The sequence below is a fragment of the Anopheles merus genome, chromosome 3R, assembly GCF_017562075.2.
Source record: "Anopheles merus strain MAF chromosome 3R, AmerM5.1, whole genome shotgun sequence".
NCBI lineage: Eukaryota > Metazoa > Arthropoda > Insecta > Diptera > Culicidae > Anopheles > Anopheles merus.
In genome coordinates, this window is record NC_054084.1 from 8671511 (window position 1) to 8698468 (window position 26958).

A 26958-nucleotide genomic window follows, 5' to 3' on the forward strand; every position below is an offset into this window, starting at 1 on the left:
CACACACATACATGCCAGCGTTGTGATGTAATACAAACTATGATCAATATTACACGAGCCCAACCAACTTGCGAGATATTAATATTCATGACGAAGTATACTCTTGCTTATCTGAATGTTCTGGTAGTTCGCTTCCTTTACAGCAACTTTACGATTGTTTGTAACGTTGATAGCATACTATTTGCAATGTGTTCGATACATGCACTACTTGAACGGTGTCAGAGTTGCTGTATCCTTTAATGGCAGCAATAGAAAAGCGTTACAAAAAAGAGACCCTAACGTCAACTGCAACCGCTTCCGGTTTGCTTAGCGGAGCGATGCACAAATATTGAACTAACATTTACACAACCCATCCGGACCAAACATGTCGCGCACAATACCATGCTTCGGTGGCAATGTTCAGCATCGCCCTCCCGCACTGCCCAGCCACCGATACAACTCATACCCGCTGTCCCAACAAACTCTCCACGCTACAAAAACTCTCGGGCCGAGAAAAAAAATCCCTATACCAAGAAAACATGCAACCTTCTTCTGCCGACACTTGCACAATCGTGGTCTGTGTGTGCCGTTGTCGTCGTAACGGCACCAGGAAATAGATAACAAACAATAAAATTGTCAAATGCAATTTACACAAAACATTTCCTACACCCGAGTGGCAGCCACCCGGTCGGTGGAAAGGCAGCGGAAGCGCCACAGGATGTACGTGTGCTGCTGGTGGACGGTGGCATTGCACGGGCACAGGTTACCAACGTACACTCTGCACCACCGAGTGTACGAATGCTAGCCGAGATTTCTTCCTCGCTGGTGCATGCACAATACGGCGGCGTAGCTTTCTTTTTTGCATGTTACCTCCCCATACTTGGCAGCATTATTGTGGAAGAAAACTGGCAAGAGAGAGAGAGAGCGAAAAAACACATCCTAAAAAGCTGTCCCTACACCTTTTCCGACCCGACAACAGCGAAAACCTTTTATGAGGTTTACCACCTTTTCTATTTCCAGCTGGCAGCGGAACAAAGTCAAGCGGGACACAATTGGCTCAGTCACTGCGGCAGAAGTATCTCGTTGTTATACTGTGTTAACCTCGGTAAAATCGCTGTGTCGGTGTTTAAGCGTTTGGACAGTTACTCGGGCCGGTACCGGAATGGCAGCAGAAAATGGTCCTCTCTTTTTTCCGGGCTACGAAAATGGCCTTTCAAGTCGTAGTGCTAATGGTGCACACCGGTGGATATACCCGTACAGTGGGAGCATTTGTTTCGTGTCTACTTATCTATAGCTATTTTTTGCTGTCTATTCGAGAGTGATTTTTATGGTGGATTATGCTCTTAGGGAGCTGCTTGGGTGTGTGAATCCCATTACTCGATGAGTAGCCTAAAATCGGTAGAACACCAGGCGCCTCCATTACTTACTTGCACGTGGTTTACCAAACGTATCGAAATGGAGGTAAGAAAATGTACATTCAGCGCAATATTGAGATTTGCAAGATGCTTTCAACGAACCACTAAGTCCTTTAAGAACATGCTCTAGGGCGTACATAAGTGAAAAAAATAACAAATCAATATCGAAAAGTATTAAAAATATTTATAATATGTATAATCGATTTTTCGCAACATGCAGATTGCATTACATCCAACTGAATCCTTTTTGAGTCATGGTATCATCCAATTTGAAACCAATTGAAAAAAAAAACTCCCTTAATTATACTTGCATGCACAATTGCTTACATTGCTCCACTTTCCATCCAGCAACAAAGTAAGCTTTTATGACCGTCAATAAAAATGTACTTCACTTGGCCGCGCCTGCCGTGCTGTTACTCATAGCTATGCTGGTGGTTTCCCATAAACGCTTTCGAACAATGCGACTCAAACACATCCCCGGCGCACGGCAATGAAGTCCCACGGGATGTAATGAATGCCACACTCATCGAATAAAACGGGAGAATAAAAAATACAAAATCAATTCCACCACAGCGTGTATACTCCCGTGGGACGATTGATTGCCCACTAACGCCACTAGATTGACGAATATCGATCATTTTCTCCCCGCGTTGGTCTTGGTCTGCGGTGCGTGCTGCATTTTATGACCCTAACGCCCCTTCTAGAACGAGAAGTGGTGGAAAAATAGCTCCAAAGGGATGGATAATTCTGTTAGCAATGCTTTGCCTCTCTTTCTTCCTCTCTCTCTCTCTTTCTCGCTCTCGTTTTCCCGCGCTTTCAAATTCCTCTCATGTGGGCAATCGTTGGCAGTGATTCAAACATTATGAAAAAAAACCACACAACCAACAGCACATTCCCCTCACATACCCACACCAGGCCACCAAATGCGCGGAAACCATTCCACACCGCCAATTTGTTTTGTGTGTGCGCGCGGGAAAAAATATATAAAAAAGAAGAACAAAACTATGCAACCACAAATGGTTGTACCTCAAAGCTCCCGGCCCATGCGTTACGTTCTTTCCGTTTGCCTATGAGGCCGCGTGGTTCGGAAAAGTAGAAACGGAAATTTATCTTTACCAAACACCGACGACCGCGAACCATCGCCTAACATCATCAACACCAAAAACCAACCAAATACCACCATTCGACGGTGGTAATGAAATTATGTTTTATTGCAACCACCGCCAAGTCAGCCACCATGCCCCGGCAAGCGGTTGCGAGAATGTCGATTTTCATCACCATCGTTCGGGGGAAGAAAAATGGTGAATCACCATCCCGTTGCGCGTCGTGGGTAAAAAGGCATCAAATAGTAGGTGCAAAATAATGTTATTAAATTTGAACGCGACGGTGTGTGAATCGTACCCAGTCGGGGCATTAAATTGTAAGACTGCCGGGTTTTTTTTCTTTTATTTCGGTAAGTCACTTCTTTTGCCCCCAGGGCGGCAAAACGTAAGCGCTTGAAACGCACGAGCGAAAGCGTACACACACGCACACACGCGCGCACACACTGTCGTCTCATAGTTGCTCTGCACACCGAATAAATAATCATCAACATGGCGACGGTGATGTGGTTCTGGTGACCGTGAAGTGATTTTCCGGATGGAAAATCTTAATGAACTAAAGCTAAAACTGAACGATTTATTTACTTTACACATCGCGCACCAAGGGCACACCGAAAGTGCGGGGTAGATTTATTCCTGCACTTACACCATTCGTACCGATGGGTAAGGGGCCCCGTCGCGTTGGTATGGGGCAGGGTCGAAACAAATTCCAGACGCGTTCACTCACACGAGCGGTGGTAGAATAATGCGCTCTAGCTCAAGCCGTGCCGCGATTAGCTAAACATGGAAATAATGGATTGCTGATCACATAGCCGTTGCAAGCTTATTTGCTAACCGGTCAAATCGAATGCATTATTAAATTATCGTGCTCCAGCGTGCGTGCAGTTGAAACTCGATTGTACCGCTTTTTCTGACTGCAAAATAGCCGTTTATTCAATTATTGTTATGCTCTGTGTGATGCATTGAATGGCACACAATTGTGGTGATTATTAGGTTACACGCATGAAGCAAACGATTCATCATGCAACCTTCAAGGGGAGGTTTGCTTTAAAATTTAAACTTTCAAGGGTTTGCAACATCCTTTCCAAAGGATGCAGGTACGCAGACGACGTTGGATATGCTAACGAAGTCAGAACTGTGGCGTAATTGAGTTATGCATAATGTGGCCGGCCGAGTCGCATGGAATGACATCTCCTGGGAAAGGCTATCATTGTTGTCTTCTATTTTATCAATTTTAGCTTTAATAGCTCCATCTTCTAATGGGTTGTGTAGAAAGACAGATAAACGGGTGTACACCAATTAAAGGTCCAATAAGGATGTCGCAATAGCTTTATCACTGCCCTAAACCATTGCTTGTTAATTGGTATTTCAACAAAGACCAGTGCCCATTAGTATGTAAAACTTAAGCTTCAAATGTGCAAGCTGCTTTAGAAAACTCTTCAATTAAATCACACAACGCACTGCCCCCCTTTGCCATTCAAGTTCTTTCTTTCACAATCGCCCATCGCAATTATTTTCTCTTTCGTTCTCTACAGCACTCAAAGACGCCAACCGTTGCACCAACCAACAAACAGTCTCTCTCTTAAGAAACAAAATCGCCTCGTTTGCATGCACTCCACACGCCATGTCAGCTTGCGACCGCTCATTTCTCGACCTGTTCGTTTCAACCTCGTCTTAGACTGGAAAACCATCTTTCGTGGCCGATGTAAGCACTCACGCTTACACACACTCTCTAAGCCCAAGCCGGCTGCATCCTGGCAAGTGTCGTGTGATTAAGTTGGCGAGTCCCCGAACGTCAATCTAATTAATCCGGCACAATTCACTCTCGTCTACTAGAGAGTTTCCCACGATCGTTAGACCGCTCGAGCCTGGCACTGGGGGCACAGAGTCTTAGCTCCTTCTCGCCGCAGAGCGTAACATAAAGGAAAGCCATTCCTACACCGCCTACGCCCGCTAGACGTTCACGATATGAAGACGTGCTCATCGCTCGAGCCAGACTTGTTTGCGCAGCGCCCGTACATATTCGCACAACGCACCGTTCCGCGTAAAGGGCCGTCCGCTTTTTTGACGACTACGACGATGTGCCCGGAAGTGTGGGAAAGGTTTAACCCGCTGGTAAAGTTTTCCACTCCCTCTCAACTTTGCAGGGCCGCCCAGGAATGCAGTGCATTTGAATCGTATTCGTGCCAAAGGGCTGTTGCACTGGAGGACGTTCGACCGTTCCGGGAAGGTGCCTGTCGAGTGCAACAGGGTCGGTTTTGTTTTGAAGTTTGTTGTCGCAGCGAAAGTTAGATCTTTGTTCATCCGACCCTTGCACGTTTGCCCTTGCCACCATCATATGCAGCACTTTATAAAACCGCACGATAATGGTTAACAGTGGTTTAATAGAATTAGGAACTTCTCTCTGCTGCTATCGGGCTAAAAGCCGGACGATAGATACTCTACTGTTTCAAGCAACGTGTCACGCAACTCGCTCCAAACGGTTGGGAACACGCACACACAGCGACAAAGGGGACAAAGACGAACTCCTCATCCCGTTCTGCTTTTCAATATGGGTTCTCGTTCCATTGACAAACGGTTCTGTCAAAGCCACCGGCAACGGGGAAACCCTCATTCCGCAGACAGCAGACAACAGAGAGCGCACCGGCACATCGAGTAGACCGGCAAGGATGAAGACACGCTAATGAAAACCATAACAAAGCCACAAGAATCAAACCTCGAACGATGCGTTGATGAAGCCGAGAGGCGCGGCTGGGTTTGGCAAACAGTGTCACTATTCATTTGCCGCTAATCGACAGCAAACAAGCAAAGAAACAAACCGCGTTGTGCGGGAGAGGACACATTGCGCATACGGGGGTTTTCGGGCTTGCACATGCACAATTGGCTGCGTGTCATCAGCTGAGACAATATTGTTCCAATTCGTGTGGTGGTGCGTGAACCGGACGATGCTGGTTTTTAAAAAATGGCTCCATTTGGGTGCAAATTCTATCGTGAAGCGTGATTTGATCTGGGCCATTTCATCCTCAGGCGGCAGAAATCGATCTACATTCCAATTTAATCCTTCCGACTACAGACTACTCTCTCTCTCTCTCTCTCTCTCTATTTCATTGATTTGATTTCTCCCTCTCTCTTTTTTCCGCTCTGACTACTAATCAAAGCCAAGCGCACAGCAACAACAGTTCATTGTTGGTTTAGTTTTTGGGGGAACGGTGCTGGAAAATTGCTTGCACTACGCTCAGTAAGTCACATTTTACCCTGCGGTTGCAAACTGTCGCGAAAGCACGCTATCAAATCACAACTTCCTCCCCTCCATACCTCTCCTCCCAGCAGGGTGCTATTTTCCTGCAGATTAGAGGAAGAAAAGTATCGTCCCGGGCGGTGCTCGACAGCCTGCTATCGATTTTTCTTCGCTTTTCCCCGGCGGGAGCGGTGCTATTTTCCATTTTCCGGCAGCAGGGGCAGATGTTTTGTGTCCACTGGTGCAAAGCTCCCATGCGCACATCATCACGTGTTTCGCATTTCTTGTTAGCAGCTGCCGGAAGGCACAATTCTGACAAACGGAACTGACAATTCAATGCTCGGTGCTAATCCGCACGATTCACGTTGTTGTTGCTGTGTGCTGTGCCAATGGGGTGCGTTCGGTGTGTTCGGCGTGTCCGTGTCACCTGCACCCGTGTGCCGTGAGCAACCACTGAAACTGGACTGGCCTCGCCCGCCGCCCAGCAGGCGAATTATTATGTTAGACTATTCAACCTTTCGAGCCGTGGACATCCGGGATTCGCCGCGTCATGGGTTCTTGTTGGTTCTTCCTGAGTAGGTAAAATAACAGCAATCCCTACAAGCATCCAACGGTTCAGAGAGGTTGAATGGGGGGGCGGAAGAACAGTTGGAAGCGAAAACAACATAAATAACCTACAATAGAACGCCGCAAGTTAAGTAGCAACCTTCTTGAGCCACTTCCCATGCGCTATAAAGTACAGCAAGAGGGTGTGCGACTCGGGCAACGGATAAAAACGCACCCCGAATCGTCATAAGCGTGATTCCGTCATGATTTTGTGCTTTCCTTTTTCTCTTTTCTTTTCCTGCTCGAAACACAAGGATTATGTGGTTGCTATTGTGTGTGTGGTATGCTTGAGCTGTGATGCTGTTTTACCATAAAGGTCGTATGACAGCAGCTGTTTCGACCATGGGAACGCAATTCCCATCCGGTTGCCGTTTGCCGTGGTTTTGCATGGTTTGAACAACCGTGTGTAGCAGCATTCCATCATAACAATTCCGCCTAATAATAATGCGGAAACGAGAATGTATGCTTATGAAATTCTTTTCTATTTGTCAAGAATGGGTCCTTCCGCGCTTACGTAAGGTAATGGTAAGCGGGCAGACAGAAAGCTGATAAGAGTTTCCGGCAAACATATCTCAAACTGACAAATGCGATTTTTGCACACATTGTGCTTTGTAAAGTTGAAAGGTTTTTGCATAATTCGTGGGATGAATGTTCTTAATACATTCCTAACTAAATTCTAATGCATTTTAGGATAGTATTTCCTATTTTTGCGATAAAAGTCATAAAATATAGACAGAAAACTAACATACGAACATTATAGCACTAATTCCCAGCCTCATCCCAAAAGCGAATCAGTTTTGCAACATAAATTCCCCCGAACCTGGACCCATTCCAGCGCAAACTACGCAAACCTTGGTCAATTAATTTCAACTCCAGCTGGAATTGCATTTCCCGCTTGTTCGGCCTCACATTTCGGAAGAATTCATTTCCAGCTCGTTAACCGTGTGTATTAGTCCGTAGCTCATTCGAACCTACCTTGCTGTGTGGCGGTACCTTTGCTCGTTCTTTCATCTTCGTCGTGCGTCTGCACCTCACGCCGGCCATTGTTGAAGCGGTCAACAGTTTCCCCCTATACTCCCGGTATGGCCCGCTTTCACAACACGCTTTCGAATGGTGTGTGTGTGCCTTTACATTTTTTTGTGTTTGGTTTTGCTTCCTTATTGCGTCATAGCGCAACAGAGAGACGTGAAAGACTTTGTTTTGTTTCGCTCGGCCGCTATCAACAAGCCCTTTGCCCAATGCGTGTAGAACCGCCAGCATAAAACACCGCTGAAAACAAACATTTATGTTTCTGTGCGAGCACAGTGCCTTTGTTTGCGATAATGATGAAAGAGACTCGTTGCACCTTCTATGTCTGTTTGTGTGAGACTACATTTAGACATAATGTATTTTGGTCTGCTGCTTGCGTGTGATTGCAACGCTTCTAGGAATAACGAAATTAACAGAAAGTATTATTTTGGATTTAAATTTTACTTTTGCCGGCGTTCAACATTTTGATGCTGAAAAACTACAAACAGCTCAGCATCTACCTCAACAGCCCGTTACCGGGAAACGGAAAAGCTGCTTGTCAAACAGAATGAAACTCAATCAGCAAAAATAAATTTACCAACCGCCCCCCCCCTTTCACCTCCATCCTTTTACGCCACTCCATATCCACCCGGGACGGGAAAAAGGCATCCGATGAAAGCTTTTGTGTGCTGCACCACACAACAGGTACCGGTGTTGATAAATTAAAAAATCCAAACGTTGTGAAGTGGACCGCTGTTCCGGAATAGTTCTGACGGTGGGTACACGATGGTTTGAAAAATTGACGCGCAACACCAACCGGCAGCAAGTTTTCCCGTTGCCCGGCAATCCGAGCGATCTGCCCCGTTATTCGTTTTCAGTCGGACAGCCGGAAGCTAGCTACCACGGCAAATGTATAACACAAACAAACGGAAAGCATTCCGTGCCAACCGTTTGGCAAGCGCGGGCGGTAAAAGAAAAGGAACGTTTTCCGATCTTACAATCCGATTTAAAGTTTATCCAGCACTAAGCGGCATAAGAATGCATTAGTACGCGGCGCGCACCGTTCGAGTTGACATTTTAACCAGCGCTGGATGAGAAAAAAAACATCAATTCCATCCATCACGATGAAGCGATCTCGCTCGCGCAGTGGTAAGAAGAGATTGAACTTCTCGAACAAATCATTTACTTTCCTTTTTTTGTACATTTCCATTAAAGCTTTCAATTTTGTTTTATTTTTTGGTCGTTGTTTTCGCTTTCATTCACCGCTGCTATAAATATCGGAATCTGGTGCTGAGGAATGTCAACTCAAAAATCACTTCAGCTGATCGAAAGTCCCCCTCCCCAGGAGACTCGATGAAGCAGAAAAATAAAAGCACAAGCCCGAACCAGAGCCTGGGCCAGTAAAGCCTCTTAATGTTATGAGCTTAAAAAACCGCCATCGTGCGCAATTCACGCACCACCGCCGGATGGAGAGAAAAAAATCCTCCCGAAAAAAAAACCAAGTAAAAACTCTTATCTTCCTCACACATTTCCTCCTGTTCCCCCCTCCCCGGGTGTGACGGATACCTTTCCATCCCAGTGGCGCTCCGTTGGCTTCACCGTTCGCTCTCTTTTTATCACAATTTACCGTAAATGGATAAACATCGATTGCGCCGGAAACGGCGGTACGGCGAACAGATACCCTTGGGCGCCCCCTCCCCTGCGAAACCATTCTCGGCCAACCGATATACCCGAACTACTGTCAATATTTGACTAGGCGAGCGTGCCAATATTGATCGAATTGTTTACCGTACAGTGAAAACTGTTTACAGTACCCGCGCACCGACTTGACTTGACTGACGCGGCTCACTCGATTGACTGACGGGTCTGGTGCGGTAAGGTTGATTTGTGTGTGTGTGTGTGTTTTTGTGTATGTGTGTGTGTGGCGCTCTGCAAACCTCGAGGAGATCGAATAACTAAGAGGAATCACAGCGCTAAAACCGAGCGAGTCTGGTTTCATCCTAATCCTATCCGAGTCGGGGGGGGAAAGGTCTGAGAACCGCACGGTGTGTCAAGTGATTAAGTAATGCCCGAGGAAAATGGGTGAGCCTTTTTTTCGATAATTCAATAAGATTTTCACTAATTCTGGGGATGGATGAGGTTGTCTCTAGATGTCTCTAGCGTTTGAAAAAATTATTTATTTATTGAAAAAATACTATATTGCTAAATAAAATTGTATTGTGATTGCATTATTCAATGAGTTATTTCAACTCGCCGGTCAGTGCCTGTCAAAAACGTGACCATGAGGTGACGTGATCCATTCCAACCATAGTTAAAACTCCCCAGCCCCATGAGCTGATGTCATACGCTGATCACGATTCCTTGTTTAAGGGGTCGAAGGACACAATTCAGCTGACCATTCAGCAAAACCACTTATCCAATAACGTCCACTCAGACTGTGAACATCAAGAGACAAGAGAAGAAAAAAAACAATAATTTTACCCCAAATGCCATCATCATCCAAAAACTGCAGCCAGAACCGGTGGGGTCCAGCGTTCACAATGGCTCACAGCCGCGCTGGTGGGATTTAGCTCGGGCTGCTGACACAATCTCGGTCCCCGTTGTGTGACAAACGAGCCCAAATTCTGTGCTGACCTTGCACATATTTTTTTCGCACGAATCTAAAACGGGGAGTGTGTCGGACAAGATAACACGTCCCGTGAGAGATTCAGTAACGGCTGCAGCACAAGCACAACAGCAGCAGTTTTCAGTCTAACCCTCAACCTAATGGGGTCAGTTACAGTAGGCTGCTGCTGTGGGTTTTGCCAAGGTTCTCTGTCTCTCTGATGCACCCGGGGGTTTCATGTATGAAAACCATCAAAGTTCACGTTTTTGTTAAATTTAATTTGTTCCTGCTGACGGCATTCGCAACCGCTGACGAACGTTTGTCATTTTATCAATTGCAAATAAAACGCAACGAGCACAAAATAAGCAAGCGCATTGATAATGAAATCATACTCCCACCGCCAATGGACGAAACGCAAATCCGACCCGACGGAGAAAAAAGACACAAATAATCACGCCAATAAGGATTTGCTCAATCAAATGCTCAATATCGTCTAAGCAAGTTCCCCGCGGCTGGCAGGACGAAGAAACACGCCAAACAAAAAATCATTTACCGAAATCGACTGAAATCAAACAACGATAAAAATCGACGTCGTAAGAATTTGGCCGTGGCCTCGCAGTGGCTGTGTACTTCCGAGCGCCGCACACACCAATCTGCACAGACGATGAAGAAATAAAATTTATCGATTTTTGATTCACCGTTCCGCTTTTGGCATTCGATTGTTTTTTGTCTGGGCGCACACAAAAGCCATCCACGGTAGACATTTGAAACGTTTTCGTTGTAATCTCTGCCGCTCACGCAACTTCGGTACTAGTGGGGTCGCCGAAAAAAAAAACATTCCCCTCCGCCCTACACAATAGAAGGCAAACCGTTTCACTCCCCGGTCACTGGCACAGCTTTGTCTCTTAATAGAGTTAGCAAGAGCTTTGGTTCTGGTTTGGGAGATGGTAAATTTTATGGACATTGTTAGGAAGCTTGTTTTACGACGGCACAGCGCACATTCGCCTGATCACCACTCGTCCGACATTGTACGCTAATGGTAGGCGACGAGCGTCGCTGCAAATCAGCGGGGAGTGAAATTTCAAGAACGAGACAACGAACCGTGCTCGACCAGTGCGCCTCCAATGTGGGAGTCGTGCGAAATAACCCATAAAACAAGGACATCGATTCCTGTGTCCACCCGTTTCCGTGGCAGGGCTGGTTCACTATTGTGGAAGCTGGTTCATACATCCGGACCTCCCCCGTTTTCTTGTCACTATCTCTGCTCTGGCAAAGATATTATATTACAACTTGTACTTGTACTTGTCCCGGTCCCGCCTGCACGCGATTGACAGTGAAAGATCGTAATCGCTTTCTGTGTTGTCTCCCCTTGTCTGCGTTCTCACAACGGCCGAGAGAAACGGGGTTGAGTAAGTACGATACAAGCGCTGATAATGTTCTGGCCTAGTTTCGGAAACCCATCTCGTAGGTACCGACAACAAGTAGCAACGGGTTGGCCTCTCATGCTACGCGTGCTGCCTTGCAGCCGACAACGAGACAACGTGTGTAAAAACGACAAGCAAATTGACATTCATTGCGATAGAATGACACGAATCTTTGCTGCGTGCTTTAAATTCGTTCATGTTAACATTGTGTTGGAGGAAAGGCGGTAGAGCTAGCAAGAAGTAACATAAAAGCTAGGTCACAACAATTACACCCCATCCAAAATTGCATGACTTGATGTCGTTTGCACTGGAAATTAAACACTTTGTTGGCCAGATTAACAAGTTCGCCTCAAAGTGCACAATCTGCAAGACAAAACGCCTGAAGTCATGCAATTTGCTTAACAAAACTGAGTTATTTAGATTTCACAAGCGTCTATTCTAGCTTCGTTTGACTTATCAGAACTGTTTTAAAAAATGGATATCACTACTTCTTTATCACTAGAATATCAATAGTCAAGCAATTCCCTGTTCCTGGTATAACTCTTTTACGCGCCATTACATCGCCCAGGCCTTGCAAACAACCCTGCGCTACGGTTTAATTACAGCTCTCACTCACTTCCCTTGCCCCGAATGTTTCAAATTTGATGGCCAAAATAAATTATGTACTCACTCTTGCTATCAATCTATCCATCCTCATGATTTTAACACCATTTGTCAGGCGGCGTAAACAGGAGCGCTCTCCCGTCGAGCGAAATATCTTCACCGGAAGTGCGCTAAGGAAGATTGATTTCTTCATACCGCTTGTCGTTCCCATGGACAACGCATCCCAACGCTTTCCACCCCCTTTACTCCTCGTCTGGGCGCGTGAGTCTTCGTTTGATCCGCACCGAGTTTGACATTCGGTCGTTAATTTTATCCTCACCGCAGCGTCAGAGCGCGCCCTCGTTCTTCATCGTTTGACGTTTGCCGCCCTGCACCCTCTGCCCCAGGCTCGGGGTGATGACAGTCCACGATGAGATACCGGGGCGAGACTATCCGTCCCCCCCATTCACACCCGTTAATAAGCTCTCAATTTATTCCCCGGGTGTCGAAAGCATCATCGTGCATATTAATTCACTCACTTTCGGGGCAGCTAGCTGGAAGGGCTTCGTTTTCGGCAGCGGAATGGCTTTTAATCCCTACTTGAAAACACACTTTATGTCCGCGACGAGTGGCCGTCACGTTGCCGAAGTGGCTGCCGGACGGCGTGGAAAGCGCCATTGAAGCTGCCTGATGCGAACCAGATGGCTCGGCGTGGGTCTTCAAGTTGCGCTTGAAAGAGCAGCGGGTGAGATGTATAAATAGCTGGGGAAGCCAATTAAATGACCTCGTCGGTGACACGTGCTTCCGTGGCTATCGAGGAGCATTTCCCAAAACCACCTGACACGAGACATCGATCTCAATTAACTGCTTCGGTGTTCGGATTGAACGCGCTGCTCACGCTGGGTCAGCGGTGAAATATGAGCTGCGAGAAAGATGGATAAAAAATGCAGTTACATTTATTTCGCGCACTGACAAGTTGAAGACATTTAGCCGATGTAACCTTCATGTTCGCAAGAGTGCCAGAGCACGATTACCACACGGCGCATTAGCATAAATAAAAAAAAAATGTAAATTAAAACGTGAGTGGAAAAGCAAACGTCCGTTTGATTAATGACACTTTCCATCAGATCTTTAGCCCGCCTTTGGAGAGCAGTAGATGGATGGTTTCCTAAAGACCAATACATCACCGTTTTATTCATCCTTCCACCCGACTACGACTTTTATGACACCTCTGGCTCTGGGATCTCCCCCCTTCGTCGTGCTCGTGCCAAATGTGTTGCATGGTTAGTAAATCATCCCTCGCCCAGTTCTGCTCATTCTACCCGACGCCAGCAAATGGTAACGGTTTGATTATTTGATGTAGCCGATCGGTGAGACCGCACAGTATCGCCCTTAAACAGTGCAGCGCTGTTGGCTGTGAGCCAATCGTTGTCCGCCGCGGCACTGGAATGTGAAGTGCAGTCTCCTGCCGCGGTACAAACGGGGCCATCAACACACTTCAAAACGACACAAAGGGGTATTCAACAAGGGATGGAACTGTGGAGCACAACGGTGCACAATTACACCAATCCCACGCCAGCTCTCAGCACACACACACACATACATTGCCGTTTGCACCGTAAACAATGCACTCTCCAGCTTAGTGAATTGACCAGTGCAAACACACACACACCCACAAGTACAGTTTTAGTATTGGCCGTGCGCCATTCATATTCATCGCGTTGATAATTGGGTACGTGTACGATTATGGTGGAGATGCAGCGAAGTAAATAAACCGTTGCAGCCCGTCGCGCCTGCATCAATATGGAGATTGTTTGCTCGAGCGAGTTTATGTTTTCGTTGCACTTCCTCTTGGATGAATGATGAAGTTCACTCTACTTAAGAACTATTTCTTTCTTCGTTTTGGCACTTGAAACGATGCACGCAGGCTATTATAATACATATGAAAGTATGAAATCATTTCCCAGAGATCCATTAATCTGACGTGAATGTGTTTACAGGCTCGTGACCTGCAAATAGCACAGCACACGACAAACAAGCGGCATCGGTACAAGCAACACTCAGCACACTGTCAGTAATGATCAGTTTGATTAGAAATTCACCCACCGTTGCATGAGTGACCTTCGGGAATCCTCATTAGTGCCTAGGACGGGCAGTTTCTTCTTTCAAACCGCGTACCAAAGGCCTACACAAGGTAGCCCATATTATACTTCTACTAACGAACTATCTCATACTAACGAACAAACACCGAGTGCAGTCATCCACGATCAAGCTGGTTCATCAATCCCAGCATGCGTACGGCTCGGTTCTGGTCAACCGCATCAACTTCTGCTAGAGCCGACTTCCATGTGCTCGTCTGTCGAGGCTGGATTGTGTGAGGACTCGTTTGCATTCAAAGCCTGCCTCGAGATGAATACGTTGTTCGAGTGGCATTAGCTGACAAGTTTGCCCTTGTCAAGAGAGAGAGAAAGGGAGAGACCGTAACCACTTGACTTGTCTTTACTGTTCTTTACAGAACAGCCTGTACTGTATGGGCGAGTGTTGAATTACCACGACTTGCGTTAGCTGGGGGTGTTTTGAAGTTCGTCCAAACCATAGTGACACATCGTAAGCAACCCGCAACCCATGGAACGTGGTAAATCACACACTCTCGTTTTTTGCTCGTGCGGGATCTTCAACTTGAGGATTTAATCGCAATCTTCAATACATCTAAAGCAGTGTAACATTATACCTGTGTGCGTTGGCTCAAGATTCACATCCAGCACCTTGTTTGCTTCATCGGGCTGGAAAATAACAATCTCTTGAGACATATTTGTCGTTGCATTAGAATGGCGTTTAAAGTGTATTGTTTTGCTTCTTTGATGCGTACGCTTCGAGGGCTTAACCGTTGAAGAATGAATCGAAGGATGGATTCAAAGATGAGTTGTGTGAAACGGTTTATCAACAACATTTCAACCAACTCCATATGTGGCCAGTTTCTTATGACATAACTTACCAAAAGTTTCCAAAACTGCTTCTTACGATTAATAAATATTACAAAAACCTTTGAGACTACCACGGCCCATTAAAGCGGGAATTGACTGAGTAAAACGAAGGCCAGAAAAAAACCAGCCTAGCAACTCACCGAACAGGTGCGCAGAGAAATAAAGAAATTAAATGAAACGTTATGAACCCACCGGCCTGACGGGCGGGCACACCAGAACCAGCACACCAAAGGAAACGCAGGATATGATAATGAAAGTTTTATGCTACGGAGAGCGAAATAATCTAATTCGGACCAAAACCAGCCACCACTCAAGCCCGCACCACGAGGTGAAACCCGCGTGGGACGATGTCGGCAGCAGTCGGAAACGCTTTTCTTCAAAGTGGAGACAATATTTGGCAGATTCGGTCACAGGAAAAAAAAAGGAACCCGACTCCCAAAAAACCAGCAACCTCGATTTAAGCAACTGCTGCAATAAAAGTGGCTCGCTAAGTGTGCACATAAAATAGAATCCGCAGTGGAGTGTATATAGTGACAGAGCGGTAGAAGCGGAAAAAACCAGGCGACGAGCATTTGAAAGTGGAAAATGTATAATTTTCCATTACACAGCAACCGGATGGTGCAGACACGGAGACACAGGGCGCTCGCCAAGCCAAACCTGGGCCAAAATGATAAGATCATAAACATTTCCATCCACCCAGGAGAATGCATGTAATTTTAACGACACATCACGGGATAGTGTGTGTGTGTGTGTGTGTGTGAGTCACGTGTTTTATGCTGCAGCGGCTGCTGCCTTATGTACCCGCACACTGTACATGGTGGTGACGCTTGCTCAAGAATTGCTTTTTTTTTTGTTTGTTTGCTTGCTGGCAAAAGAGCTAATGATATGCAAAAAAGGTTCACTTTAGAGGAGATGAAATTTGTTGAAAACGTTAGTCGCCGCCCCAGCCGTCCCCAAGGTGGTAAAGTGCAGCGAGTAAGGTCAATACGCTGACAGAAGCTTTCAACAGGCGGTGGCCACGTACGAGATGGCACCGGATTGTGGCCGTAAAAAAAGAGTACCCTAAGTGAATGAGATCGCCGTGGAAAGTGGAGAAAAGATTGTTGTGGTTATGGGATGGAGTTTGGATGGTGCCATTTTGTCACCATTCTCATTAACTTGTGCTTATATTGCCGTTGATGGTAAAGATTAAAGCGTGAATTCTTTGAACTCTCAAATGGGATTTTTGTATGGCACGATACCTCCGAAACAAGAACATTTTGGCAGCCGTTTCAATTGCAATTCATGTTTAACCCCTTTTAAAATTTTCCTACAAACGTTCGTGCATCTTTTCAACATGGTTGCATCGAAACCAAAGTTGCCTATCTACGTGAACGCTCCATCAATTGCGAAACCTTTCGAAAACTAGTGCGAGCTAACGATCCGGCGCCACTAGAGGTGCCCACTTTTAAACTTCCATGATAAATTATTCAACCCGGCACGAGCAGTGTCCGGCAGTGTTAAATGGTAGAATTTCATTTCCAACTAGCAAAATAGCATCGAAAAGCCCGGGCGGGCGCTGCAAACTTTGTTCCAAAACTTGAACCTCACACCCGCAACACAAGTCCCCGCACCAGTGAGCGGAGGTAATCGCCCCCGGTTCCACTGTTCAATTCAATAAAAAGCAGAAAAAAACATAAAACCAAGCAGAGGAAAAAAAACCTGACAGCTCGTCTCAAAAACTTTGTTTCGGAAGGGTCATGACGGGGTGAATGAAAAAAGCTCGAAGCAAACAGGAATAAGATGAAATGTTTCATATTTCAGTTTGCCCGAGACAGATGAAGAGTTATTGCGCAACGGAAAGCGGCCATCGCACTGCTGGCAGCTGAAACTGCACCTGAAGTGCATCGTCAAACAATTTGCCTACACACCTACACAAGCGCACCCCGACACTGCCTGCTGACTCTAGTTTCAGTGCACGGGCAGCACGGGAGATGGAATTGAAAACTCGGATGTCGGGATTAAATAAAAAAAAAAGCTGGAACGTTTTACACAACTGGTTGAAAGCTGACTGTGTTTGGGTCGGTAAAGAAAAGCGGTATCAAATAAGCACCACCGGACAAAAGAAGCGAATAGCCAGCTCCCTTTTACCGTATTTCACCGAGTACCGAGTGGGTTAATTAACATTTCAAGCTAGCCAATAGGGAAGGATGGGCGAGTTTCCACGAAGTCGTAAAAGGATTTCAGAAGATCCTCGTTCCCATGTTTTTAGCACTGCCGCCAAATTGACCGTAGCGGAATGTATTTATGCTTTTTTGTGTGTGTGTGTGCACACTACATTCAGCAACCGTTCCCTTTCCTCGTCCCGTAATGAACGCAAACTGCGCCTCCCCCCACGAGTGATCGCACAAACGTGATGAAAATTGAGGAAGGATAATTGGAAATGTTTTCATTTTTAATTAATCGACCATTCGGGCTACCGGTTCGCACCGGTTCGCCCGCGCCCAGCGAGAAATGGTGCAAATTAAATCGACGAAACAGACAAATAGATTGTGCGAACGCAACAGCAGAGCGCGGGATGAGGGTTTAAAGTTGAAAAATGAAATTGAAAATGAAAAAAAGTATCCCAACGTTAATTCAAACCGGCGCTTTTTTGTGTATTTTGTTTTGGCGATGAAAATCTGGAATTAACGTCGCATGCGAATTACTTATGTTGCAAGGGCCGAACTACTCAGGCTCTCCGCCGTAATAAAATTAGCTAGATCCGTGTCCGGCTTTTCACTAGGTTCGTAACGATGCCACTGCAAGGGGCATAAATTAAAAAGCCAGATTAAGGCCAGTGGAGAGAAAATAAAACGTCAAACCAGAGAAAAGCAAACTGCCTCTGCTTGGTGGTGAAAACGTGTACAAATTTATTCCGCTGCACTAATTCCTTTCATTCGTGCGTTCGAGCACTGCGTCCGAGCATGAGGTGGTGGTGGTGGTGGTGGTTTGTGTTTTCTCCCAGAATCGAAGAAGCAGAGCGCGCGCACGAAGCATAAGGCCAACATCCGGCCAATCGGGCCAATCGTTCGTACCGAACGGATCGTCCATTAGCATGCGAATGGATGGAGAGGAAACACACTCCCTCCGTATGTCTCTTCGTGGTGCCGGACCCCACCGACCAGGGGAAGGGGTGTTCATATCCTTCTCATTTGCATTCCCGGTTTTCCCGATTGGTTCGAATGAATAGCCGCTGATTAGTCTTCGCGTCTGCTGGCAGAGCCCGGGCAAAACCGCTGAGCCCCTTTTGGTGTGTGTGTGTGTGTCCCCTCCCCATCGTCGTCGTCGCTGTGCGTACCCTGGGTCAGTTAGTCGAATTTTCGATTCATATCCGCATCCGGTAATTGGAAATCGATTTTACATTTGCCAATTGGATGTTTTGTACCGGGTGGGGTTTGGGGCTTGATGTTGCGTAAATCCTACGCCCCGGTGTGCCATAAGGCGCTGCCGCGTTTACGATGCCCTGCGTGCCGGATCGATTTGCGTCAATTTCCTTCGGGCACTGTACAGCTAATATGCTTGCACTTCCGGGCCAGGCGAGAACACGGAATGGAGAATATTCTGGTACGGCTATTTTGTGCACCGGGTAAAAATGGTAAACGGGTCAACTCTACGTTCGAGTGCAAATGAATCACGAACGATATGAGAGATATGGGAGGGTTGGACTGTATGTATCGCAGTGTAATCACTTGAGGATTATGAAATTGGTTTTTGCATCGAGAACTGTTGCTCTGCAGCGATACATTGTGTCAGTGGCATACGTTATCTTTCTGTTAACGAGAAACTATTGATGATTGTACAACTCGTTTGTTAAGCAAGACATCAAAAGAACACATCGTCATTATTTTATGAACATAAACACGATCCTACGATACAGTCCACAAATCGATGATCGATTCTTGCTTTCTCATGCAAATAATTACAACTCATTGCAAGAAACTTACAGCAAATAGCCCAATAAAACATCTAACTTTCTACTCCCCCAACGGCCACCCACAGCTATTTCTCCAAAATTCTACTATCACTAACAACATTTTCCCGTTAACTCATTACGCAAAACGAGCGAATCACGCCCGAGCAGCTTGATCGATGACGATACAGTCAATTAAAAACTATTCCCCAACGCCCTACGGGTGCCGGTCTGATATTGAATATCGGTGTACCGGCTCCTACCACCTGCCACCGGGGACATTCTCCTCCTCCAATATCGATGTACCGGTGCCCGGGCAAAGGCGCCGACAAAAGATATTTTACATGCAGAAAACTTCCAACCACCGACGGGCGACAGGAGCAAGGCAAGGACCGTTCGGTGCCACCGTTATATTGGTTCCCCCTATTGGCCCACCCACCCTGTAGCAATCTTCTCGGTGTAATTTTCAACCTCCTCCTTTTGCATACAATCGGACGCCCACTGGTATCCTTTCAGCAGCACCGCCACGCGCACCAGCAGAGCGTGAGTCCCGAGGGCGCTGGATGAAACACGACACAGTGCCGGTGTGCGAAAAGAAAACGCTTCGCGCTGTACGCTGGGCGAAGCGGAAGAAAACTTTGCTGAACCACTGGAATAACAAGATACAAAACCCCGCGACGCCACACCAGCTTTGAAGAAACCAGGTTTCAACCCTCCGTCCCCATGCACATCGGATGAGTTGACACTAATTTGCCCGGAAATCAATACCGGAAGCAGTCGCGTGTACGTGGCCCGATCGGGCTGAGGTCCTCGTGAACCCACGGGCCCTAGGAGCCGGTATCGGTTGGTGTGATTGTGCCCCGTTGCTCCGTCAGCATGACTGGTAAACGCTCGATATTAAAACCTTGCCACCTCCGCAGGCCACAATATCGACGTCGAGAGCGTGGGAAGCATCTTTAGAGAAGGATTATGCTGACTTGGCGTCAGCAGGCGAATGTCACCGTTTAAAGTGGCCGTCAAGACGCTGCAGTCGACTTGTGACTGCCCTGCTGGTGGTGCGGCGTGTGGTTTTCAATCGACCGGAAACGGACCCGGTCGCTCTGTCCACTCCCCCACCCAGACCGGGCTCGCACGAGCTCAAAACCGTTGTGCGGATATTGAAACATAGTCTTATCGGATTATTGAATCCCTTCGCGCGACAAACCGCAAACCCGCAAAACGTCATCATGAAGTCGGTGGTGGTGACGGTGGTCAACAACACACACACACACGAACACACAGACACACTCCAAACCCAATCATCGTTAAGTTTAATTCGATAATCTTCGCCGTTCGTCGCTTGCGCACGGTGGCAAGCACCGAGCAATCGGCGTCTGGCGGTGAAAACTTTCGGCAAGCTATTGTCGCTTCGGGAAATCCTAGCCCAGACGCGGGACACATTTCGGGGTAATAGCAACGCCCTCCGCCTTATTGAGTGCACACTTAATATTTCATTAAACAACCGGTTTTACTTATTTAACATCTCAATCTCACTGCGGCGACAGAGTTTGCTGGCGCAAGAGTGTCGCAACCTTAGCAACCTTCTAAATTCGTAAAACCAGCGTACACACTTGGTACGGAGCCGCGCGCTTAAGGTCGTGGCTTAGCCCGAACTTCTCACAGGGCTGACAGTTGAGCCGTTTTCGATAGTGCTTATTAGTGGGTTGAGATTGCTGCTTTAAACTTTACTTCAAACCCAAAGTGAGCTCAATCTTTGCGCACATTTTGCGCACCGAAAACCGCCTCAATGATGCAAAATCACAACCGCCAACGCTGCGGAGGGCGCAAGATTTGCCGAGAAATGAAACAATAACACCCCAGACAAAGCACGCTCGTTCCGCGTACCGAACCGCTCACTCTCACAAAGGATGGGTGGGGGTTAAAGCAACGACCTGCTTCTCACGATACAAAGGCCTCCGCCCTTCAGGCAGCTCCGGAAGCTCCGGAAATGAATCCGTTCAATTTGTCAGATTGTATTAATACGCATGACGGGCCGACCATGATGATAGGGAAAGATGGATGAAGCTGCCACCTTCTCTCCTACCGGTCCAACCTCAACGTTTTTGCCGTTGCGTTACGTATCAAGGTACGGTCCCGGCAGCATCAGCAGCACTATTAAACGAAACACTCGAGATTGATGCTTCTTGCAGGCCAATATCCGTCCGACGAATGGGAAACTTTCCTCATAATTTGTAAAGTTTATCCTGTGCTGGGTAGTACTGTGGCTGGCACGATTGCTATGTTTGCCCTCACAAGAGAAGGGAATAGAAAACGGACATAGATTGTTGAATTGCTGCAATTTTGATTAAAGGAGGCTCTCTCGAATACGATGGAGCGGTTTGAAAATCGATAAAACTGCACCTTATCACGCAACAAGAGGCGAGTGTCATTCGTTGACCATCAAGGTCACGTGAGAAGCAAACATGAACGAAGAACCAACACGCCATCATCACCATATCTCACCGAAACTGGTGAGTAATGATCCAATAACATCCGGCAGCGGTAAGATTTATGTGCATTTGTTTTTCTTTCTTCTCTGCGCTTTTGTGTTGTCTTACACTTCACCTTTGCTCTAGCATCATTACCGTTTTCCTTCCCCATTGTATCACTCATAATGGCGGGGACACAGAAAATTAATGTGACGCACTGGGAGTATTGGACGCTTTCTTTGAGGTATGAGGGCCAAACCACGGAGCGAGTGACTGTTTTCGCGTAGGATAATTAAATTAATAAACTATTACATCAAGCTGCTGGTGGGCCTAGCAGTAAGTTGCCCCGGTGGGAATGGTTTAATGAGGTTAATGATTCAGAATCGAAATCCTCGTGGCTATATTAATTTTGGCAAGCCAGGAAAATAAACTCCCGTTTTACCTTTCTTATTAAAAAAAACTCATTTGGCAAATGAAATCACTCGCCTACTCCTCAATATGCTTCAAAAGTCTTTTACACTGGGACAGTCCTGCTTCAACTTTCCTTGCTTTCGCTGTCAATCCGGAAAGGATAAACACATTAAATAACGCAAATCTTCCGGCGACGGAGAAGGCAGCTAAATCTCAGAGTTGCTGCCGTAAACCAATAACAAAAACAGACGGTGATAGCAAACAAAAAAATACGCACTCACACACACACACACACACACACACACACACACACACACACACACAAACTCTCACCTATCCGTAGGCTACATCATCTCGTTAACGCGAACGACTCCGGATGTTTAGGGCGCTTTAGCTTCCAAAACTGGGCTGCTGCTGCTGTTGGAGCGAGTGATGAGGCCAGCACAGTAAATGATCTGTCGAATATCCACAGACGCAGTTACCGTTTGACAGCTGTCAGCGCCTCTTACTACCTTCCGGTTAAGCTTCCAGGGCTTTGGGAAAACGAGAAAAAGCACCGACAAACAGCATCTCACCAACAAATGAAGTGGGTCAAGTGGGTTTGCCGCCGCCGTTCGTCACTATCGTTATTTGATTTTTGCGCTGTTCCCTTTTGACTTCCCAGCTGGCGTGTGCTGGGGCGAAGGAACCGTAAGACGTGTACCACCAGACAGCCACATGCGTCGCCTGCAGGGTCAAAACGAGACGGGGCCCAACCGATGGGCTTCATTTGTCAAATTCATGCAATTTATTCTCGCTTTATTATCATTATTTCTACTATTTTCATTACCATCGGGTTTTATGCCCACCGCCAGCTGACAGCTGCCGTTGCGCGGCGGCAACGACGACTTCAGGGAGCGACGACGTTATGGATTTGGCGCAATCTTGACACTGTCGGCTTGATGTTTGCCTTTTGTGAGCCGTATCTTTCATCAAGATTGATTTTCATTCCATCTTCTTTTCAGCTGTTCGGCGGCTCTTGGCGCACACTTAAAGCTTATCACACAAAGTGAGAAATCTTTTTCATGCGCCTTTTGCGTGTGATTAATGGTCATAGATGAAAAGAATATGTGCTGATTCTATTCTGCAGCCTGATGAAGGACATCCCCTTCATTCCAGTATTTGCCATATGAATGATTTATAATTTCACCATCACCTCTAGAGCACACAAGTCTGCCTATTCCCGTTTGGCAGTCTGTGGACAAAAGCTTTATTGAGCGCAGTATCTTCTCAAAAAAAGGATCCTCTAATAGCCCATTCAATGTGCGTTCGATCCACCCCCAAACAGGATTAGATGTCTTCCACGAATTTCCAGTAGTTCCACCCACAGTCCCTCGCTTATCGGTTTCACAACGTATAACGTATAACGTGGGTGGATTAAGTTGTCGATGACAGTTCACTCGTCCGAGTTCGCCCACAGTCTTTCTCTCTCCCTTGGGCAGGATTATCTGACGTGATGAAGCGGTTTTGAAAACAGTACGACGACACAGTGCCACACAGTTGCGAAATTGCTTCTCGATAAACCCCGTGCTCCGCGCGTTTGCCCTTTGGTGCCATTTTTCCCGCGCTGATGTACGATGGCACAAACTTTCCCACCCACTCTGCCCAGCTGGATGACAGATGCCGCTCCTTCGGCAGGTAAAGTTTTGCTCAGTTTTTCTCACCTTTCGACTGGCGCCCGGCAAAGTTGTGCCATTTTGCATCTTCCCATTCGTTTTGCTAAAAGTAAATGAAAATTCCAACACCTCCACCAGATGGATCGTTCATCCTTCTGGTGCGGGCACACACACACACACACACAGACACTGTCAGCTGCTGCCATTTATTTGCAGCTCCAGTCTGCTGCTTAGGGGTCCTCAATCAATCCCACCATCGTTGGGATTTTCTCGGATGAGTTGCACGACGCTCTTGCTTTACACACTGTTCGTGCTGTGTTTCTGCTTCACCGCCTGCCTGTCGTCCGGCAGAAATCGATCCCAATCGAGCACACCTTCCCATCACCCAGAACCAGAACATTCAAGCTGCTGCTGTGTGTGTGTGTTTCGAGAAAGAAAGTAAATTCGACACGCTGTGCCACTGTGAGCCGGTCACAGCGACGACAGGTTTTCGACACACGCTACCCGCCCCGGCAGCAAACAACACCATTTGCCATATTTATTGATTATATCGGCCGAAATGGTGATTGGGAAAGAATAAACCGTGCCTCCCTGAACTGTGATGGGTGCAAATATTCGAAGATTTTCCGAATCTCAATTTCATCTCCGCTCCTCCTCCGGTGTAGGAGTCTTTTCGTTTCAACCAGTGTTTGTGTGTGTATTTACACATCAGCCAACCAGCTGGTTCTCGCCAGCTCCACAGACAATAAAACCGTTATGGTGGCGTACGGAGAGAGAGAGAGAGAGAGAGCATTTTGCGGTCGGGATTGAGGGGGGCCTTCGCGTGTACGACACGGTTCAATCCCACCTCCCTACCCGACTATTTACGCATTCGATTTCGATATATCGCTTCTAATCTGTGCACAACTCCCGCACGAAAATGGGAAGACGCGCGCGTTCGACCCGTGCCAACGTTCACTGCGACTGAACGTTGGGTAGGACCGCGTAAATCGTGGTGTAAAACTGGCACAGATGCTATTAGCGCTGTGGTCTTTTCGGTGAGGTTCGATTACGGTTGCTCCAGTGTACACACACCAGTGGGATGGAAATGCGCAAAGGTAAACGAATCGATAAGGTGTTGTATTTCAGTGGATTAGTGTCGATCAGATTGTAGCGCTTCGGTTACAGGACGGTTACAGCTGACGCTTTCGTAAGGTTCAGTTTTACAAGGGAGTTAATACTTCAAATCAAAACATTCACAGCATCTCGCACAGAACTGTTAACTTGAACACAACTTCAACTAAAGTGCATAGACTTCAATATCATTTTGAAGGTTTCCGTTTCTTGAACTATTCTGGAGATTTATGACGACTATCAGACCAGACACACTTCAGGCGAGATGGATTGCCCTTTCACCAAACCGAATAATTCCTAATAAAATATGACCACTGCTCATCATTCTTTACCTAACACACACACTTACACACATAAGAAGAGAAAAGAAATTTGTCTCCCATCATACACCTGATTTCCCCGATGAATGTCAGTCGACGCGGCGTTCGCGTCCATCTCCCCGCTGATTCTTCATCTGCAGAACTCGTTAACTGCAGACATCAGAGCACATGAGAGAAACCGCACCTTTTGTTTTCCTTTCCTAAAGAACGTTGAACCATCTTGTGCTGAGACCATCGTAGAGAAAATAGACAGAAAGGAGAAGATAATGAATCTCCTGTTCTCGCATCTGCTTGATGATGGAAGCATGATTAATGGGCTCGCGTTCAAGATTTATTCAAAATGGCATACACCACGCGCTCAGAGCTCTTCTCGGTACAGTTTGCCAGTCAGCTGACCTACATTTCTCATCATCTCTTACCCTTTCCCTCCATTTCTCTTGCTCTCTATCTCTATCTCTCTCTGTCTTTCTGGAGATGAAAAGTTTGTTTTCGTATGTTAAGAATCTGCGAAATTCCATCGCCCAATCAGCTTTATCGTCATGCGTGTGAAATTCGTTAATCCCTCCAGGGAGCGGAGGATGGATGTTAAGTGAAACCAAAAAACAGGAAAAATAACATCCTGTGATACCATTAAGTTTGTTTGTGTGTGTGTATGTACGTTTGGCTGTGTACTCAAGAGCCGCGAATAATTCTGCACCGGCTCCGACAGCACACATTTGTTATTGTAGACTTAATTCGAATGCACATTTTGCATACACGATTTTCCCATTATCTCGCCTTCGGTTTGGCCCCTTCAGGGGGAAGGGGTAGTGTTACGGAATCAAACAGTAACCAACAAGCGCACCCGACGTCCAGTTTTCCGACTCATTTTACCGTGTCGATCAAGTGTCGGTTGGATGCGTTTTTTTTTTTGTGCCGCTATCCGCTTGAAATTTATTCCAGTCGATTTAAATAAATGATTGAAATGATGAAGCCACGGCAGCAAAGGCACGCACAATTCAATTGCTGACTGTTTGTGTTACGCGTGGTTCCACTGTGCTGTGAGATTTCTTGTCTATTATCATAATTTCACTCAAAATATTGTGAAAGAGAGTTGATTTCTGTCGAACTTATAGCACGAAGGAAGAGATACACTTAAATACTTTTCAACATTTAAAGCTGCCGGCTGGCAAAATTACACAAAAAGGTTAACACAACAATTTCACCTGCATTGATGAATGCTCGTTACACCTTCGGCTACTCCTCAGTGATGGATATTATCGATTTTCTTGGCAGGATTTTCGTGGCAAATTTAATTTCATCGTCTCTCCCTTGTGCACTAACCAAAAGCGAGATAATGCAATTCGTATCCGTTCGCTTTCCGGTGTGCATGTGTGTGTACGTTTACCGCAATGGAACGATTTCGAAAAGCGCTCCTGATGCTTGCACTTACCCCTTTTTTCACTTGCCCATCCATTCCACCCAACCTGATCGATATAATGCCGAATGCCGTTTACTTGCTTTCTATTCGATCCGTGTTCATGCCCGGGAAACCAGTTTCTTTCCTTTCGGCAAGTTGCAGGGCGAAGATTGTCGGCAGCGTAAAGTAAGTGGAAAATCTCTCTACGGAAGGGACGGCTGATGGACCAGTAACGACGAAAGGGGGCAAACAAGTTACTCTCAATCCATTTTACCACATACACACACACATAAAGGAAGTTTCCACATCAAGGAAGGATTTCCGAGTTGCCGAGTATGTGATTGGCTACAATTGGCACAATCCGAACCGATGTGATTTATTGCCAGGCTCGCCTTTCCATCTTGGCAAACCGGCACACTGCAAGGGGGTAAGAAATCTGGAATCTGGAAATTAAATCAGTACACTCCTATTGTAGCACCGTTCTTTCGGTGGGTTTTGACAACCAAAGTATGACCGAATTTAGATTTATCACACACACGTACGCGGTGGTGGGTATAGAGCGATCTGTTCACAAATTGTTATTGACACCTTCACCATGAGAGGTCCATGGTTTGCATCCCCTTCGCACACTAGCTGTTATAACAACAAAGCATACTCCATCAACATGCGTGACATAAGCGCCAGCTCACATTGACCTTTGCCCTGTCAGGCCTTTGAAAA

At 46.5% G+C, this 26958-nt stretch overlaps 1 protein-coding gene across 6 annotated transcripts in view; it reads left to right on the forward strand.

The window, feature by feature from the left end:
- LOC121596473 (mucin-5AC) overlaps positions 1–26958 on the forward strand; it is an 89691-nt gene that overhangs the window by 45076 nt on the left and 17657 nt on the right. The window lies entirely within an intron of this gene.